Here is a 22,683-nt window from a genome sequence, read left to right on the forward strand (position 1 = left end):
TCTGGTACAAAGCTCCTCACTCAGCATCAGGCGTCACTGATTTATTTATTACACACATTTGTTCTATATCCCCTTTCTCCTGGGGGTGGGTACATGTTATCACACTTTTATAAAAGCACGTATCACTGTAAGCCTCTTGTTACTTTGTGTCATCCATGGATAGGTTCACCCTTATCTGGTCCTTTAGATATGTCTTCATAGTTCATAGTTCGTTCATACCAGGAAGTGACTTGTTATTTTATTAGTGCGTAGTCCCTGTTCAGGGGCCATCTTGCCACGTATACTTATCTAATCCTATTACTATCGCTTCATCACAATTATGTACACAACTCTATAGTCTATATTTTATTAAAGAAAGAAAATTATTATAAACATTAACTTCTGTCCACTCCATCCTTCACAGTCCCCCCTTTTATCATTATTTTCTTCATTTCTTAACCTAAGTGTGTCCGTGCTCTGGGAAAGGGGAGTAAAAGGATTTTTTCACCAGTTTGAGACGAGCCTCCCCTATTAGGAGACCCCCCTTTGTAGCTGGACTTAAAGAGTCAGTGCACACCCTACACTATCTATTCATCTTCAGAACAATAGTCTCGATAAAGGGTGGTTGTTTTCATGGATGGAGTTGGTAAAAGTCCTTCAATTTCTGAAGAAAACATAAAAGTGGGAGTTACTTCAGTTATAGTTTTAGTCATTAATTTCTTTATACATGGTAATACACAACAAGCAATAACTGCGAAAAGCACTAGAAAGATTAAGATTACAATCCCAATTTGGGCCAGAATTTTCTCCCATCCGGTTAACCATGAGAAATACTGATCCCATGGGTCTGTGAAACCTCAATTTCGTTTTAATTCCTCGGATAAAGAAACAATCTGTTTGATTGCCATGGTTACTTTGCCGTTTGGTCCTGTGTTATCTGGAATAAAAGTACGACAGGTAGTACCTATCATGGCACAAACGCCTCCTTTTTCTGCTAGTATCATATCAAGGGCCATACGGTTCTGGAAAGTCATAGTAGATGTGGGTCCTAACTGGTCAGCTAGACCTTGTAAAGCGTCCCTAGTATAGTTAACAAACCGTTGCTGGTTGTAATAGATATAATTTATCCAATCTACATTTTTGTTAGCTGTGATCATAGGGATTAATGATTCAAATCCAGCTGCTACCTGATCCCGGGCCTTGAATTCATCTGGGACCCCCCTTGGGACTCCTATAGCATCTATATACACATGGGGGTCAAAACTTCCTTTCAGATCTCTTTTTTCCCCTTGTAAATATGTGACTATTTTGAGAGATGGTCTCTTGGGTTTCTAACTGTATACCATTCCATACTCCTAAATATCTCTTAAAATTGTTATCAAGAATACAAAATATCTCCTATTTCTTATTTGGCTATTATTCATACATAATATCATCCCATCAGTTTCTTTTATTACAATCGTAGAGTTGAGCCTCTCCTTGTTGCATCTTTCATAAGTCTTATTTATCATTTCGTTTCTATTTTTACTGGTTGTATATTTCTGTCGATACTGTAAATCTGGTTCATAACAACAAAACCACAGCCCCGGCGTCTCTTCTTGTATGCTAATGTTGGCTGTTTTGTCTATGTGAAGGTACACAGTCCCTCCATGTGGTCCTTTTTTCCAAGTCCCTTCGGTTGCAGTCACATTTGTAGTATAACACGGGGCATTGGCCTTACATGTGTAGTTACCCTCCTTTCTATCCACTGTGGCATTCGCCCACCCTGTCCTGAACTGTTCCAGTGATTCTGTACTGATTACGTGTACAGGAGTAGCAGTTCTGCCTTTTTGTATAAGAGCACACGCAACAACCGCCGCAACAACCGCAAAGATCTTCATTCTTCTGGCTGAAGAACCTTTTTACAATGACTGGCGTGAATCCAGCTTGCCTTTCCTTCGAGCTTCACTGAGGTGCTTGTAACGAGTAGGACTTGAAAAGGACCATCAAATCTTGGGTCTAGACTTTTCCTCACGTGTCTTTTAACAACGACCCAATCTGCTGGTTCTAGCTTATGCGTCAACTGAATCAGGACCTGGAATGGAAGCAAAGACTTGTGCATGCACCTTGGTCAATTGTTTGTCAAGCGTTGATACATAATCTGTTAGTCTACCATACTGCATTTGGAGCACCTGTGGAAAATAACATCCTAATCTGGGAGCCGACCCAAATAAGATCTCATATGGGCTGAGACCTGTTCTTTTTGTGGGCGTGTATCTTACTGAGAACAAGGCTAATGGTAGACACTCGGTCCATGGTTTCCCGTTTTCTACCATTGCTTTTTGGATTTTCAATTTGAGAGTCCCATTTAGTCTCTCAACCTTCCCACTGCTTTGTGGATGGTATGGTGTATGTAGGGCTTGACTTATGCCTAGAGCTGACAACCCATGGTTCATGATTTCACCCGTAAAATGAGTTCCTCTGTCGCTCTCGATCACCTCTGGAACTCCATATCTGCACACCACCTCGTTGATCAGTTTCTTTGCTGTGGCTACGGCTGTAGCTTTGGTTACTGGAAAAGCTTCTGGCCATCCTGAAAAGAGATCAATACAAACAAGCACATACTCCTAGGTACCAACTTTGGGTAGTTGAATATAGTCTATCTGCAGTTTCTGGAACGGATATATAGGTCTGGGTGTGTGCTTCTGTGGTACTTTTACAGTTCTTCCAATATTATGTGTTGCACAGATCATGCATCCTTGTGTAAAACTGCTAGCCATCACACTAAACCCTGGAGCATACCACACCTTGTTTACCAAGTCCATCATTGCCGTTTTTTATTGGTGTGTCTCTCCATGTGTTATCTGGGCCATCATTGGGAACATTGTCTTAGGCAGGCACAGTTTATTCTGGCATTGCCAGAGGCCATCTTTTCGTAGCGTTGCTCCTTGGGCCGTCCACTTGTCTTTTTCTTCTTTTGTTGCTTGTCCTTGAAGTTTTTTGCCGTAGTTCCGGGCTTACAGCTGGTCTTGTTTCCTCTGGATCTTTTATCTGACATACGGCTGCTAACACGGGTAGCTTCTGTGCTGCTTGCTTTGCCGCTTCGTCTGCCAGGGCATTTCCTTTTGTCTCTGGTGAACTCACCTTAGTGTGAGCTTTTATCTTTACTACTGCTACTTCTGTGGGTAACATCAGGGTCGCCATCAAATATTTTACAAAGTCTGCATTCTTTACAGGTGTACCTGCAGAGGTCAAAAATTGTCTTGCCCTCCATATGGGGCCATAATCGTGTGCAATCCCAAATGCATATCGAGAGTCAGTGTATATATTTGCTGTCTTTCCTTCTGCATGTTGGCATGCTGCTGCCAGGGCCTTAAGCTCCGCTTCTTGTGCCGAGCGGGACGCTGGTAAGGAGGCTGCTTCTAGGACTACATCTTCGGTGGTTACTGCATATCCTGTAAGAAAAGATCCTTCTACAAAATACCTTGAACCATCCACAAAGAGTATTTAGGTCTGGGTTTTGGAGTGGGGTATCTTTTACATGTGCGAAGCCCACTGTTTCCTGGGCCATAAGGGCCATACAATCATGTTCATCAGTTTCAGACAAAAATTGTGACCATACTTTACCTACGTCTTCTCCCCCCTTGCTCCAAAGGCAGTAAGGTAGCTGGGTTCAATGTAGTACAGCGGTGTAAAGTAACCTGCTCAGGGAGAAGAAGCGCACAGGTTAATCTCAAATGTCTTGCAGTGGACAAATGCTTAGGTTGTACTTGAGTTAGAATAGCAGTAATATATATATCATGTGGTGGAAATGCCAGGACCAAATCTGAGGCCTTGTTTAACATTGAATTTACAGCAATGATAGCTCTCACACATGATGGGGAACCTCGGGCCACAGGGTCTAGTCTAGCTGAATAATATACTATCGGGCTCTGCTGTGGTCCATGACTTTGTGTGAGAACCGCAGTGTCATGTCCATTTTGTTCAGTACAGTACAAAGTATATGCTTGCGTAGAGGTACTCCATGGATTGGTGTCACAAGCCGCTACCAAACACAACTCCTCCTCATTCAGCTGATAATCCAGAATACTTTGAGAATCTCACTTTTATCAGGTTCTGCAAATACTTGATTAATACAAAAACAAATAAAAATAAAACATTCCCAAAAACTTTACATCAAATTAACAATGTCCAGACAAGTTTTGTTTTGCCTTCTCCCTCATCTAAATCCATAAAGACTCGTGTGAGTGACGTCACATCGCCTCCTGTGTAACTTTGCTGGAGGGGGATGGTCTCTTACACATAAACCAAAATTGTACCTGATCAGTTCCTTCACCCTTCCCCCCTTTGTGGACTCTGCGAGAGTGATGTAGCAGAGTCCAAAACTACATCTCAACATAACACTAATTTAACCCCCTGTAATGTACAACAGCCTGAAACAAAAATGCCTTTTTCCTGACAAACATTTGATCTTTACAATGACATAACTCATGTGTGAAATCAAAAACAAAACAATTGTAGTTAGTTATTCAATAAAACAGAAAATATTATCTCTGATAACATTAATTACTGCAAACCAATAAACAGTATAACGGTGGGGGCACATACATTTTCAAAACCCCGTGTCTCACAGTATCTGTAGTTTAATACATCTGAATTAACATCAAAACACATGAAATCTGATCACATCATAACACATAAATATCGGAACTTTTATAACCAACAGCGCTTGCACAAAGAGAAGAAATGTATTTAGGTTTGTAGACATTACTGATATATATATATCTCAGCAGTGCATATTGAGATCCCTTTGTCTCATCAGCCCTGCAGACTGCACCCAGTCAGCCCCCCTCCTCCTCCTCTCAAACACAGCACACTTTAGGGGGGAGGGAGGGAGGTCACAAACTCGCAGCTTCTCACAATCTTAACACTTTCAATGCCGGCAAAACAACATACGTATCTGCAATCATTTATCACACCATTGTACAGGAATTATCTACGTTAATGTTTAACCGTACAATCTGACGGCCACCATCTCTATATTATGATGACGTGTTGTTTCATCAGTGAACTAAAACTGGAACTTCTGTAAATAGAAAAAACACTACAAATGACAAAATTAACAAGGTGATTATTTCATACTGATTTGGTTGGGCCGGGCGTGGCCACATCCTACGGAGGGGGCTTATAAAATCCACCTTCTTGTGTGAGTACCGGATATAACGGAACAACAGGTTTAGGTGTACCAAGATGGCCTCCTGGGGCGGGGAGTGGTGCCGAAGGCGTGGCATATATGGGAGGATCGGGGCGTGGAAAGTGACATGATACACAATATTCAACTTGGGGCGGGTTCTGTTAACCACAACTGGGACACTCCCACGAAGTTAGAATTCCACCGTCGCCATTATAGGGCGGTGGCTGGACACGTTCTTTGTAATACACATATTTGATGATTTTACCCTTTCTGTCTCGTATTTCTTGCTCAGTAAACTTGTCTTTAGTTATGGCTATGGCTGTTCTTTGCCAAGCTAATGCTTCATCTAACTTTCCTTCGTCACTTAATCTTCCCTTGTTTTCCCTAAGAGCTGCAGCCCATTCTTCCATCTATAAATATGCCACCTATGTGCATAACTTTCTTACTATTTTCTACATTCTTCTTGCCTTCTCTTTTTTCTACTATCTCTTTTGCGGTTAATGAACCACATTCCTTTGCCTGTCTCTTTGTTTTAAACACATTAAACATACTGTTCTATATTTAACACCGTCCTGAGAATGAAACCTTATTCTCGATGTTTCTGAACACAAAACACAATTTTTTTTTTATTTTTTTTTAACACAATTATAACTGACTGTCTGTCTCTGTCGTCTTAATGGTATCAACCTATACCCTGCGACCAATTAAATTATTACACTTACACCTGTCGTCTTAATGGTATCAACCTATACCCTGCGACCAATTAAATTATTACACTTACACCTGTCGTCTTAATGGTATCAACCTATACCCTGCGACTATTTGTCTCTGTCGACTTAATGGTATCAACCTATACCCTGCGACGAATTAAATTATTACACTTACACCTGTCGTCTTAATGGTATCAACCTATACCCTGCGACTATTTGTCTCTGTCGACTTAATGGTATCAACCTATACCCTGCGACGAATTAAATTATTACACTTATACTTATCACCTATGCCGGCGAGACGCGACTATCTATACTATGATTCTTGGAACCACACAGCGGGTTAACTCTCTGTCGCTGAGAGTGTGGCCGGGATCGACTCCAAATACCTCGGTATCTTATCACCTGCTCACTCTCCCACACGGATAAGAGCCAATATTCATAAACATGAACTTAACCTTACCGTGTTTTATTTGAAGCTGATCAGACTTCCTGGGAGCGTGGCTGGTGATTCGATGTTGAGGCGTCTGGGGGTCGTCGATCACGGACACGGCTTATCCCTCGAGTGTGGCCCCACGTTGGGCGCCAAAATGTTCGGGTACTAATCAGTCTCAACCGGCAGGGATAATACGCTGAGTTCGTACGAAAGGAATCACACCACACAGAGTCTGGTACAAAGCTCCTCACTCAGCATCAGGCGTCACTGATTTATTTATTACACACATTTGTTCTATATCTCCTTTCTCCTGGGGGTGGGTACATGTTATCACACTTTTATAAAAGCACGTATCACTGTAAGCCTCTTGTTACTTTGTGTCATCCTTGGATAGGTTCACCCTTATCTGGTCCTTTAGATATGTCTTCATAGTTCATAGTTTGTTCATACCAGGAAGTGACTTGTTATTTTATTAGTGCGTAGTCCCTGTTCAGGGGCCATCTTGCCACGTATACTTATCTAATCCTATTACTATTGCTTCATCACAATTATGTACACAACTCTATAGTCTATATTTTATTAAAGAAAGAAAATTATTATAAACATTAACTTCTGTCCACTCCATCCTTCACAATGTGTGTGTAATGTGTGTGTAATGTATGTAATGTGTGTAATGTATGTAATGTGTGTAATGTGTGTGTAATGTGTGTGTAATGTGTGTGTAATGTGCATGTAATGTATGTAATGTGTGTGTAATGTATGTAATATGTGTGTAATGTGTGTAATGTGTGTGTAATGTATGTAATGTGAGTGTAATGTGTGTAATGTGTGTGTAATGTATGTAATGTGTGTGTAATGTATGTAATATGTGTGTAATGTATGTAATGTGTGTGTAATGTGTGTAATGTATGTAATGTGTGTAATGTGTGTAATGTGTGTGTAATGTATGTAATGTATGTAATGTGTGTAATGTGTGTGTAATGTATGTAATGTGTGTGTAATGTGTGTGTAATGTATGTAATGTGTGTGTAATGTGTGTAATGTGTGTGTAATGTATGTAATGTGTGTGTAATGTATGTAATGTATGTAATGTGTGTGTAATGTATGTAATGTGCATATAATGTGTGTAATGTGTGTGTAATGTATGTAATGTATGTAATGTGTGTGTAATGTATGTAATGTGTGTGTAATGTGTGTGTAATGTATTTAATGTGTGTGTAATGTATGTAATGTGTGTGAAATGTATGTAATGTGTGTGTAATGTATGTAATGTGTGTGTAATGTATGTAATGTGTGTGTAATGTGCATGTAATGTATGTAATGTGTGTGTAATGTATGTAATGTGTGTGTAATGTATGTAATGTGTGTGTAATGTATGTAATGTGTGTGTAATGTGCATATAATGTATGTAATGTGCATATAATGTGTGTAATGTGTGTGTAATGTATGTAATGTATGTAATATGTGTGTAATGTATGTAATGTGTGTGTAATGTGTGTAATGTATGTAATGTGTGTGTAATGTATGTAATGTATGTAATGTGTGTGTAATGTATGTAATGTGTGTGTAATGTGTGTGTAATGTATGTAATGTGTGTGTAATGTGCATATAATGTATGTAATGTGTGTGTAATATATGTAATGTGTGTGTAATGTGTGTGTAATGTATGTAATGTATGTAATGTGTGTGTAATGTATGTAATGTGTGTGTAATGTGCATATAATGTATGTAATGTGTGTGTAATGTATGTCATGTGTGTAATGTATGTAATGTGTGTGTAATGTATGTAATGTATGTAATGTGCATATAATGTATGTAATGTGTGTGTAATGTATGTAATGTATGTAATGTGTGTGTAATATATGTAATGTGTGTAATGTATGTAATGTATGTAATGTGTGTGTAATGTATGTAATGTATGTAATGTGTGTAATGTATGTAATGTGTGTGTAATGTGCATATAATGTATGTAATGTGTGTGTAATGTATGTAATGTATGTAATGTGTGTAATGTATGTAATGTGTGTGTAATGTGCATATAATGTATGTGATGTGTGTAATGTGCATATAATGCATGTAATGTGTGTGTAATGTATGTAATGTGTGTGTAATGTGTGTGTAATATATGTAATGTGTGTGTAATATATGTAATGTGTGTGTAATGTATGTAATGTATGTAATGTGCATATAATGTATGTAATGTGTGTGTAATGTGCATATAATGTATGTAATGTGTGTGTAATGTGTGTGTAATATATGTAATGTATGTAATGTGTGTGTAATGTATGTAATGTGCATATAATGTATGTAATGTGTGTGTAATGTATGTAATGTGTGTGTAATGTGTGTGTAATGTGTGTGTAATGTGTGTGTAATGTATGTAATGTGTGTGTAATGTGCATATAATGTATGTAATGTGTGTGTAATGTGCATATAATATATGTAATGTGTGTGTAATGTGCATATAATGTATGTAATGTGTGTGTAATGTGCATATAATGTATGTAATGTGTGTGTAATATATGTAATGTGTGTGTAATGTATGTAATGTGCGTGTAATGTATGTAATGTGCATATAATGTATGTGATGTGTGTAATGTGCATATAATGTATGTAATGTGCATATAATGTATGTGATGTGTGTAATGTGCATATAATGTATGTAATGTGTGTGTAATGTATGTAATGTGTGTGTAATGTATGTAATGTGTGTGTAATGTGTGTGTAATGTATGTAGTGTGTGTGTAATGTATGTAATGTGTGTGTAATGTATGTAATGTGTGTGTAATGTGCATATAATGTATGTAATGTGTGTAATGTGCATATAATGTATGTAATGTGTGTGTAATATATGTAATGTGTGTGTAATGTATGTAATGTGTGTGTAATGTGCATATAATGTATGTAATGTGTGTGTAATGTATGTAATGTGTGTAATGTGCATATAATGTATGTAATGTGTATGTAATGTATGTAATGTGTGTGTAATGTATGTAATGTATGTAATGTGTGTGTAATGTGTGTAATGTGTGTGTAATGTATGTAATGTGTGTGTAATGTGTGTAATGTATGTAATGTGTGTGTAATGTGTGTAATGTGTGTGTAATGTATGTAATGTATGTAATGTGTGTGTAATGTATGTAATGTGTGTGTGTGTGTGTAATGTGCATATAATGTATGTAATTTGTGTGTAATGTGTGTAATGTATGTAATGTGTGTGTAATGTGTGTAATGTATGTAATGTGTATGTAATGTATGTAATGTGTGTGTAATGTATGTAATGTATGTAATGTGTGTGTAATGTGTGTAATGTGTGTGTAATGTATGTAATGTGCATATAATGTATGTAATGTGTGTGTAATGTGTGTGTAATGTATGTAATGTGTGTGTAATGTGTGTGTAATGTATGTAATGTGTGTGTAATGTGTGTAATGTGTGTGTAATGTATGTAATGTATGTAATGTGTGTGTAATGTATGTAATGTGTGTGTAATGTATGTAATGTGTGTGTAATGTGCATATAATGTATGTAATGTACATATAATGAATGTAATGTGTGTGTAATGTATGTAATGTGTGTGTAATGTATGTAATGTATGTAATGTGTGTGTAATGTGCATATAATGTATGTAATGTGTGTGTAATGTGCATATAATGTATGTAATGTGTGTGTAATGTATGTAATGTGTGTAATGTGCATATAATGTATGTAACGTGTGTGTAATGTATGTAATGTATGTAATGTGTGTGTAATGTATGTAATGTATGTAATGTGTGTGTAATGTATTTAATGTGTGTGTAATATATGTAATGTGTGTGTAATGTGCATATAATGTATGTAATGTGTGTGTAATGTGTGTAATGTGTGTGTAATGTATGTAATGTGCATATAATGTATGTAATGTGTGTGTAATGTGTGTGTAATGTATGTAATGTGTGTGTAATGTATGTAATGTGTGTGTAATGTGTGTGTAATGTATGTAATGTGTGTGTAATGTGTGTAATGTGTGTGTAATGTATGTAATGTATGTAATGTGTGTGTAATGTATGTAATGTGTGTGTAATGTGCATATAATGTATGTAATGTGTGTGTAATGTATGTAATGTGCATATAATGTATGTAATGTGTGTGTAATGTACATATAATGAATGTAATGTGTGTGTAATGTATGTAATGTGTGTGTAATGTATGTAATGTATGTAATGTGTGTGTAATGTGCATATAATGTATGTAATGTGTGTGTAATGTATGTAATGTGTGTGTGATGTATGTAATGTGTGTGTAATGTATGTAATGTGTGTGTAATGTATGTAATGTGTGTGTAATGTATGTAATGTGTGTGTAATGTATGTAATGTGCATATAATGTGTGTAATGTGTGTGTAATGTATGTAATGTATGTAATGTGTGTGTAATGTATGTAATGTGTGTGTAATGTATGTAATGTGTGTGTTATGTATGTAATGTATGTAATGTGTGTGTAATGTATGTAATGTGTGTGTAATGTGCATATAATGTATGTAATGTGTGTGTAATGTATGTAATGTGTGTGTAATGTGCATATAATGTATGTGATGTGTGTGTAATGTATGTAATGTATGTAATGTGTGTGTAATGTATGTAATGTGTGTGTAATGTATGTAATGTGTGTGTAATGTGCATATAATGTATGTAATGTGTGTGTAATATATGTAATGTGTATGTAATGTGTGTGTAATGTATGTAATGTATGTAATGTGTGTGTAATGTGCGTGTAATATATGTAATGTGTGTGTAATGTGCATATAATGTATGTAATGTGTGTGTAATGTGCATATAATGTATGTAATGTGTGTGTAATGTATGTAATGTATGTAATGTGTGTGTAATGTGCATATAATGTATGTAATGTGTGTGTAATGTATGTAATGTGTGTGTAATGTATGTAATGTGTGTGTAATGTGCATATAATGTGTGTAATGTGTGTAATGTATGTAATGTGTGTGTAATGTGCATATAATGTATGTAATGTGTGTAATGTGCATATAATGTATGTAATGTACATATAATGAATGTAATGTGTGTGTAATGTATGTAATGTGTGTAATGTGTGTGTAATGTGCATATAATGTATGTAATGTGTGTGTAATGTGCATATAATGTATGTAATGTATGTAATGTGTGTGTAATGTGCATATAATGTATGTAATGTGTGTGTAATGTGCATATAATGTATGTAATGTGTGTGTAATGTATGTAATGTGTGTGTAATGTATGTAATGTGTGTGTAATATATGTAATGTGTGTGTAATGTGCATATAATGTATGTAATGTGTGTGTAATGTATGTAATGTATGTAATGTGTGTGTAATGTGTGTAATGTGTGTGTAATGTATGTAATGTGCATATAATGTATGTAATGTGTGTGTAATGTGTGTGTAATGTATGTAATGTGTGTGTAATGTGTGTGTAATGTGTGTAATGTGTGTGTAATGTATGTAATGTATGTAATGTGTGTGTAATGTATGTAATGTGTGTGTAATGTGTGTAATGTGTGTGTAATGTATGTAATGTATGTAATGTGTGTGTAATGTATGTAATGTGTGTGTAATGTATGTAATGTGTGTGTAATGTATGTAATGTATGTAATGTGTGTGTAATGTGCATATAATGTATGTAATGTGTGTGTAAAGTGCATATAATGTATGTAATGTGTGTGTAATGTGCATATAATGTATGTAATGTGCATATAATGTGTGTAATGTGTGTGTAATGTATGTAATGTATGTAATGTGTGTGTAATGTATGTAATGTATGTAATGTGTGTGTAATGTATGTAATGTGTGTGTAATGTATGTAATGTGTGTGTTATGTATGTAATGTATGTAATGTGTGTGTAATGTGCATATAATGTATGTAATGTGTGTGTAATGTATGTAATGTGCATATAATGTATGTAATGTGTGTGTAATGTGCATATAATGTATGTAATGTGTGTGTAATGTATGTAATGTGCATATAATGTATGTAATGTGTGTGTAATGTGCATATAATGTATGTGATGTGTGTGTAATGTATGTAATGTATGTAATGTGTGTGTAATGTATGTAATGTGTGTGTAATGTGCATATAATGTATGTAATGTGTGTGTAATGTATGTAATGTGCATATAATGTATGTAATGTGTGTGTAATGTGCATATAATGTATGTGATGTGTGTGTAATGTATGTAATGTATGTAATGTGTGTGTAATGTATGTAATGTATGTAATGTGTGTGTAATGTATGTAATGTGTGTGTAATGTGTGTGTAATGTGCATATAATGTATGTAATGTGCATATAATGTGTGTAATGTGTGTGTAATGTATGTAATGTATGTAATGTGTGTGTAATGTATGTAATGTATGTAATGTGTGTGTAATGTATGTAATGTGTGTGTAATGTATGTAATGTGTGTGTAATGTATGTAATGTGTGTGTAATGTGCATATAATGTATGTAATGTGTGTGTAATGTATGTAATGTGCATATAATGTATGTAATGTGTGTGTAATGTGCATATAATGTATGTAATGTGTGTGTAATGTGCATATAATGTATGTAATGTGTGTGTAATGTGTGTGTAATGTGTGTGTAATGTATGTAATGTGTGTGTAATGTATGTAATGTATGTAATGTGTGTGTAATGTATGTAATGTGTGTGTAATGTGCATATAATGTATGTAATGTGTGTGTAATGTGCATATAATGTATGTAATGTGTGTGTAATGTATGTAATGTGTGTGTAATGTATGTAATGTGTGTGTAATGTGTGTGTAATGTGTGTAATGTATGTAATGTGTGTGTAATGTGTGTAATGTGTGTGTAATATATGTAATGTGTGTAATGTATGTGTAATGTATGTAATGTGTGTGTAATGTGCATATAATGTATGTAATGTGTGTAATGTATGTAATGTATGTAATGTGTGTAATGTATGTAATGTGTGTGTAATGTATGTAATGTGTGTGTAATGTATGTAATGTATGTAATGTGTGTGTAATGTGTGTGTAATGTGTGTGTAATGTATGTAATGTGTGTGTAATGTGTGTGTAATGTATGTAATGTGTGTGTAATGTATGTAATGTGTGTGTAATGTATGTAATGTGTGTGTAATGTATGTAATGTATGTAATGTGTGTGTAATGTGTGTGTAATGTGTGTAATGTGTATGTAATGTATGTAATGTGTGTGTAATGTATGTAATGTATGTAATGTATGTAATGTGTGTGTAATGTATGTAATGTATGTAATGTGTATGTAATGTGTGTGTAATGTGTGTAATGTGTGTGTAATGTATGTAATGTGTGTGTAATGTGTGTGTAATGTATGTAATGTGTGTGTAATGTGCATATAATATATGTAATGTGTGTGTAATGTGCATATAATGTATGTAATGTGTGTGTAATGTGTGTGTAATGTGTGTGTAATGTATGTAATGTGTGTGTAATGTGTGTGTAATGTATGTAATGTGTGTGTAAAGTGCATATAATGTATGTAATGTGTGTGTAATGTGTGTGTAATGTGTGTGTAATGTATGTAATGTGTGTGTAATGTGCATATAATGTATGTAATGTGTGTGTAATGTGTGTGTAATGTATGTAATGTGTGTGTAATGTGCATATAATATATGTAATGTGTGTGTAATGTGCATATAATGTGTGTAATGTGTGTGTAAAGTGCATATAATGTATGTAATGTGTGTGTAAAGTGCATATAATGTATGTAATGTGTGTGTAATGTGTGTGTAATGTGTGTGTAATGTATGTAATGTGTGTGTAATGTGCATATAATGTATGTAATGTGTGTGTAATGTGTGTGTAATGTATGTAATGTGTGTGTAATGTGCATATAATATATGTAATGTGTGTGTAATGTGCATATAATGTGTGTAATGTGTGTGTAAAGTGCATATAATGTGTGTAATGTGTGTGTAAAGTGCATATAATGTATGTAATGTGTGTGTAATGTGCATATAATGTATGTAATGTGTGTGTAATGTGCATATAATGTGTGTAATGTGTGTGTAAAGTGCATATAATGTGTGTAATGTGTGTGTAAAGTGCATATAATGTATGTAATGTGTGTGTAATGTGCATATAATGTATGTGTCATGGGGCTCTGGTAGATATTGGTTCAGCATGCACTAGACCAAAGAAGGTGCACGAATAGGGTCCCAACCCAATCGTATTTAACCCCTTCGCGCTCAGGTCAGTATTATTACGTCGCGCTAAGTACATCGTTCGCGCTCAGGTCAGTAATAGTACTGACCTGAGTAAACACGGCGCCATTTAATCCCGGTGCGTGTCTGAGCTGTGATACCTGCTGTTTCCGACAGCAGGCTATCACAGCTTAGTGTGCAGGGACCGATCGCGGTGGTCCCTGCCGATTAACCCCTTAGAAGCCGCGTTCAATAGCGATTGCGGCTTCTTAGGGGTTAAGCTGCCATCGCCGGCCTGCTACACGATAGCGGGCCGTGATGGCTACTATGGCAACCAGAATCCTAACAATGGACTCTGGCAGCGCCATCGACGGAAGCCTAGTGAGTCCCGACAAAATCAGGACCCACTATGCTTGCTGTCAGCGAACAGCTGACAGCTCTAATACACTGCACTACGTATGTAATGCAGTGTATTAGAATAGCGATCAGAGCCTCCTGCCCTCATGTCCTCTAGTGGGACAAAGTAAAAAAAGTGTGAAAAAGTAAAAAAAAGTTGTGTAAAAATAAGAAAATAAAAGTTTTTAAAGTAATAAAAGTAAAAGTCCCCCTTTTTCCCTTATCAGTCCTTTATTATTAATAAAAATATATAAATAAACAAATAAACTACACATAATTGGTATCGCCGCGTCCGTAACGGCCTGAACTCCAAAACTATGTCGTTATTTATCCTGCGCGGTGAACGCCGTAAGAGAAAATAATAATAAACCGAACCACAATCACAATTCTTTGGTCACATCACCTCCCAAAAAAGGGAATAAAAAGAGATCAAAAAGTCGCATGTACCGAAAAATGGTGCTGATGGAAACTACAGTTCGTTACGCAAAAAATAAGTCCTCGCACGGCTTTATTGAAGGAAAAATAAAACGTTCTGGCTCTTAGAATAAGGTAACACAAAAAGTGAATGATTGTTTACAAAACGTATTTTATTGTGCAAACGCCATAAGACATAAAAAAAAACTATAAACATCTGGTATCGCCGTAATCGTATCACCGCAGAATAACGTGACTGTCATTTATACCGCACGGAGATCTGTAATAACTATATACACCTGATATCACCGTAATCATATCACCGCAGAATAACGTGACTGTCATTTATACCGCACGGTGACCTGTAATAACTATATACACCTGATATCACCGTAATCACATCACCGCAGAATAACGTGACTGTCATTTATACCGCACGGAGACCTGTAATAACTATATACACCTGATATCACCGTAATCACATCACCGCAGAATAACGTGACTGTCATTTATACCGCACGGTGACCTGTAATAACTATATACACCTGATATCACCGTAATCACCGCAGAATAACGTGACTGTCATTTATACCGCACGGTGACCTGTAATAACTATATACACCTGATATCACCGTAATCACATCACCGCAGAATAACGTGACTGTCATTTATACCGCACGGTGACCTGTAATAACTATATACACCTGATATCACCGTAATCACATCACCGCAGAATAACGTGACTGTCATTTATACCGCACGGAGACCTGTAATAACTATATACACCTGATATCACCGTAATCACCGCAGAATAACGTGACTGTCATTTATACCGCACGGTGACCTGTAATAACTATATACACCTGATATCACCGTAATCACATCACCGCAGAATAACGTGACTGTCATTTATACCGCACGGTGACCTGTAATAACTATATACACCTGATATCACCGTAATCACATCACCGCAGAATAACGTGACTGTCATTTATACCGCACGGAGACCTGTAATAACTATATACACCTGATATCACCGTAATCACCGCAGAATAACGTGACTGTCATTTATACCGCACGGTGACCTGTAATAACTATATACACCTGATATCACCGTAATCACATCACCGCAGAATAACGTGACTGTCATTTATACCGCACGGTGACCTGTAATAACTATATACACCTGATATCACCGTAATCACATCACCACAGAATAACGTGACTGTCATTTATACCGCACGGAGACCTGTAATAACTATATACACCTGATATCACCGTAATCACATCACCGCAGAATAACGTGACTGTCATTTATACCGCACGGAGACCTGTAATAACTATATACACCTGATATCACCGTAATCATATCACCGCAGAATAACGTGACTGTCATTTATACCGCACGGAGACCTGTAATAACTATATACACCTGATATCACCGTAATCACATCACCGCAGAATAACGTGACTGTCATTTATACCGCACGGAGATCTGTAATAACTATATACACCTGATATCACCGTAATCACATCACCGCAGAATAACGTGACTGTCATTTATACCGCACGGTGACCTGTAATAACTATATACACCTGATATCACCGTAATCATATCACCGCAGAATAACGTGACTGTCATTTATACCGCACGGTGACCTGTAATAACTATATACACCTGATATCACCGTAATCACCGCAGAATAACGTGACTGTCATTTATACCGCACGGAGACCTGTAATAACTATATACACCTGATATCACCGTAATCACATCACCGCAGAATAACGTGACTGTCATTTATACCGCACGGAGACCTGTAATAACTATATACACCTGATATCACCGTAATCACATCACCGCAGAATAACGTGACTGTCATTTATACCGCACGGAGACCTGTAATAACTATATACACCTGATATCACCGTAATCACATCACCGCAGAATAACGTGACTGTCATTTATACCGCACGGAGACGCTGTAATAACTATATACACCTGATATCACCGTAATCACATCACCGCAGAATAACGTGACTGTCATTTATACCGCACGGAGACCTGTAATAACTATATACACCTGATATCACCGTAATCACCGCAGAATAACGTGACTGTCATTTATACCGCACGGAGACCTGTAATAACTATATACACCTGATATCACCGTAATCACATCACCGCAGAATAACGTGACTGTCATTTATACCGCACGGAGACCTGTAATAACTATATACACCTGATATCACCGTAATCACATCACCGCAGAATAACGTGACTGTCATTTATACCGCACGGTGACCTGTAATAACTATATACACCTGATATCACTGTAATCATATCACCGCAGAATAACGTGACTGCCATTTATACCGCACGGTGACCTGTAATAACTATATACACCTGATATCACCGTAATCACATCACCGCAGAATAACGTGACTGTCATTTATACCGCACGGAGACCTGTAATAACTATATACACCTGATATCACCGTAATCACCGCAGAATAACGTGACTGTCATTTATACCGCACGGAGATCTGTAATAACTATATACACCTGATATCACCGTAATCACATCACCGCAGAATAACGTGACTGTCATTTATACCGCACGGTGACCTGTAATAACTATATACACCTGATATCACCGTAATCATATCACCGCAGAATAACGTGACTGTCATTTATACCGCACGGTGACCTGTAATAACTATATACACCTGATATCACCGTAATCACATCACCGCAGAATAACGTGACTGTCATTTATACCGCACGGAGACCTGTAATAACTATATACACCTGATATCACCGTAATCACCGCAGAATAACGTGACTGTCATTTATACCGCACGGAGACCTGTAATAACTATATACACCTGATATCACCGTAATCACATCACCGCAGAATAACGTGACTGTCATTTATACCGCACGGTGACCTGTAATAACTATATACACCTGATATCACCGTAATCACTTCACCGCAGAATAACGTGACTGTCATTTATACCGCACGGTGACCTGTAATAACTATATACACCTGATATCACCGTAATCACCGCAGAATAACGTGACTGTCATTTATACCGCACGGTGACCTGTAATAACTATATACACCTGATATCACCGTAATCACATCACCGCAGAATAACGTGACTGTCATTTATACCGCACGGAGACCTGTAATAACTATATACACCTGATATCACCGTAATCACATCACCGCAGAATAACGTGACTGTCATTTATACCGCACGGAGACCTGTAATAACTATATACACCTGATATCACCGTAATCATATCACCGCAGAATAACGTGACTGTCATTTATACCGCACGGTGACCTGTAATAACTATATACACCTGATATCACCGTAATCATATCACCGCAGAATAACGTGACTGTCATTTATACCGCACGGAGACCTGTAATAACTATATACACCTGATATCACCGTAATCACATCACCGCAGAATAACGTGACTGTCATTTATACCGCACGGTGACCTGTAATAACTATATACACCTGATATCACCGTAATCACATCACCGCAGAATAACGTGACTGTCATTTATACCGCACGGAGATCTGTAATAACTATATACACCTGATATCACCGTAATCACATCACCGCAGAATAACGTGACTGTCATTTATACCGCACGGAGACCTGTAATAACTATATACACCTGATATCACCGTAATCACATCACCGCAGAATAACGTGACTGTCATTTATACCGCACGGAGACCTGTAATAACTATATACACCTGATATCACCGTAATCATATCACCGCAGAATAACGTGACTGTCATTTATACCGCACGGTGACCTGTAATAACTATATACACCTGATATCACCGTAATCACATCACCGCAGAATAACGTGACTGTCATTTATACCGCACGGAGACCTGTAATAACTATATACACCTGATATCACCGTAATCACCGCAGAATAACGTGACTGTCATTTATACCGCACGGTGACCTGTAATAACTATATACACCTGATATCACCGTAATCATATCACCGCAGAATAACGTGACTGTCATTTATACCGCACGGTGACCTGTAATAACTATATACACCTGATATCACCGTAATCACATCACCGCAGAATAACGTGACTGTCATTTATACCGCACGGAGATCTGTAATAACTATATACACCTGATATCACCGTAATCACATCACCGCAGAATAACGTGACTGTCATTTATACCGCACGGAGACCTGTAATAACTATATACACCTGATATCACCGTAATCACATCACCGCAGAATAACGTGACTGTCATTTATACCGCACGGAGACCTGTAATAACTATATACACCTGATATCACCGTAATCACATCACCGCAGAATAACGTGACTGTCATTTATACCGCACGGTGACCTGTAATAACTATATACACCTGATATCACCGTAATCACCGCAGAATAACGTGACTGTCATTTATACCGCACGGTGACCTGTAATAACTATATACACCTGATATCACCGTAATCACATCACCGCAGAATAACGTGACTGTCATTTATACCGCACGGAGACCTGTAATAACTATATACACCTGATATCACCGTAATCACCGCAGAATAACGTGACTGTCATTTATACCGCACGGAGACCTGTAATAACTATATACACCTGATATCACTGTAATCACATCACCGCAGAATAACGTGACTGTCATTTATACCGCACGGTGACCTGTAATAACTATATACACCTGATATCACCGTAATCACCGCAGAATAACGTGACTGTCATTTATACCGCACGGAGACCTGTAATAACTATATACACCTGATATCACCGTAATCACATCACCGCAGAATAACGTGACTGTCATTTATACCGCACGGAGACCTGTAATAACTATATACACCTGATATCACCGTAATCATATCACCGCAGAATAACGTGACTGTCATTTATACCGCACGGTGACCTGTAATAACTATATACACCTGATATCACCGTAATCATATCACCGCAGAATAACGTGACTGTCATTTATACCGCACGGTGACCTGTAATAACTATATACACCTGATATCACCGTAATCACCGCAGAATAACGTGACTGTCATTTATACCGCACGGAGACCTGTAATAACTATATACACCTGATATCACCGTAATCACATCACCGCAGAATAACGTGACTGTCATTTATACCGCACGGAGACCTGTAATAACTATATACACCTGATATCACCGTAATCATATCACCGCAGAATAACGTGACTGTCATTTATACCGCACGGAGACCTGTAATAACTATATACACCTGATATCACCGTAATCACATCACCGCAGAATAACGTGACTGTCATTTATACCGCACGGAGACCTGTAATAACTATATACACCTGATATCACCGTAATCATATCACCGCAGAATAACGTGACTGTCATTTATACCGCACGGAGACCTGTAATAACTATATACACCTGATATCACCGTAATCATATCACCGCAGAATAACGTGACTGTCATTTATACCGCACGGAGACCTGTAATAACTATATACACCTGATATCACCGTAATCATATCACCGCAGAATAACGTGACTGTCATTTATACCGCACGGAGACCTGTAATAACTATATACACCTGATATCACCGTAATCATATCACCGCAGAATAACGTGACTGTCATTTATACCGCACGGAGACCTGTAATAACTATATACACCTGATATCACCGTAATCACATCACCGCAGAATAACGTGACTGTCATTTATACCGCACGGTGACCTGTAATAACTATATACACCTGATATCACCGTAATCATATCACCGCAGAATAACGTGACTGTCATTTATACCGCACGGAGACCTGTAATAACTATATACACCTGATATCACCGTAATCACATCACCGCAGAATAACGTGACTGTCATTTATACCGCACGGAGACCTGTAATAACTATATACACCTGATATCACCGTAATCATATCACCGCAGAATAACGTGACTGTCATTTATACCGCACGGTGACCTGTAATAACTATATACACCTGATATCACCGTAATCACATCACCGCAGAATAACATGACTGTCATTTATACCGCACGGTGACCTGTAATAACTATATACACCTGATATCACCGTAATCATATCACCGCAGAATAACGTGACTGTCATTTATACCGCACGGTGACCTGTAATAACTATATACACCTGATATCACCGTAATCACATCACCGCAGAATAACGTGACTGTCATTTATACCGCACGGAGACCTGTAATAACTATATACACCTGATATCACCGTAATCACCGCAGAATAACGTGACTGTCATTTATACCGCACGGTGACCTGTAATAACTATATACACCTGATATCACCGTAATCATATCACCGCAGAATAACGTGACTGTCATTTATACCGCACGGTGACCTGTAATAACTATATACACCTGATATCACCGTAATCACATCACCGCAGAATAACGTGACTGTCATTTATACCGCACGGAGACCTGTAATAACTATATACACCTGATATCACCGTAATCACATCACCGCAGAATAACGTGACTGTCATTTATACCGCACGGTGACCTGTAATAACTATATACACCTGATACCACCGTAATCACATCACCGCAGAATAACGTGACTGTCATTTATACCGCACGGAGACCTGTAATCACTATATACACCTGATATCACCGTAATCATATCACCGCAGAATAACGTGACTGTCATTTATACCGCACGGAGACCTGTAATCACTATATACACCTGATATCACCGTAATCATATCACCGCAGAATAACGTGACTGTCATTTATACCGCACGGTGACCTGTAATAACTATATACACCTGATATCACCGTAATCACCGCAGAATAACGTGACTGACATTTATACCGCACGGAGACCTGTAATAACTATATACACCTGATATCACCGTAATCACCGCAGAATAACGTGACTATCATTTATACCGCACGGTGACCTGTAATAACTATATACACCTGATATCACCGTAATCACATCACCGCAGAATAACGTGACTGTCATTTATACCGCACGGTGACCTGTAATAACTATATACACCTGATATCACCGTAATCATATCACCGCAGAATAACGTGACTGTCATTTATACCGCACGGAGACCTGTAATAACTATATACACCTGATATCACCGTAATCACATCACCGCAGAATAACGTGACTGTCATTTATACCGCACGGAGACCTGTAATAACTATATACACCTGATATCACCGTAATCACATCACCGCAGAATAACGTGACTGTCATTTATACCGCACGGTGACCTGTAATAACTATATACACCTGATATCACCGTAATCATATCACCGCAGAATAACGTGACTGTC

At 37.5% G+C, this 22,683-nt stretch overlaps 1 long non-coding RNA gene across 1 annotated transcript; it reads right to left on the reverse strand.

Annotated features, from left to right (window-relative positions):
- Nucleotides 1–6,788, reverse strand: LOC142715636 (uncharacterized). Its single transcript, XR_012870988.1, has 2 exons — nucleotides 6,326–6,788; nucleotides 1–2,053 (listed from the first exon to the last, which is right to left on the reverse strand). It is a non-coding gene; the product is annotated as an uncharacterized LOC142715636 (long non-coding RNA).
- Nucleotides 6,789–22,683: the final 15,895 nt, after the last annotated feature.

Source organism: Rhinoderma darwinii, unplaced genomic scaffold (assembly GCF_050947455.1).
Source record: "Rhinoderma darwinii isolate aRhiDar2 unplaced genomic scaffold, aRhiDar2.hap1 Scaffold_4443, whole genome shotgun sequence".
Classification (NCBI taxonomy): Eukaryota; Metazoa; Chordata; class Amphibia; order Anura; family Rhinodermatidae; genus Rhinoderma; species Rhinoderma darwinii.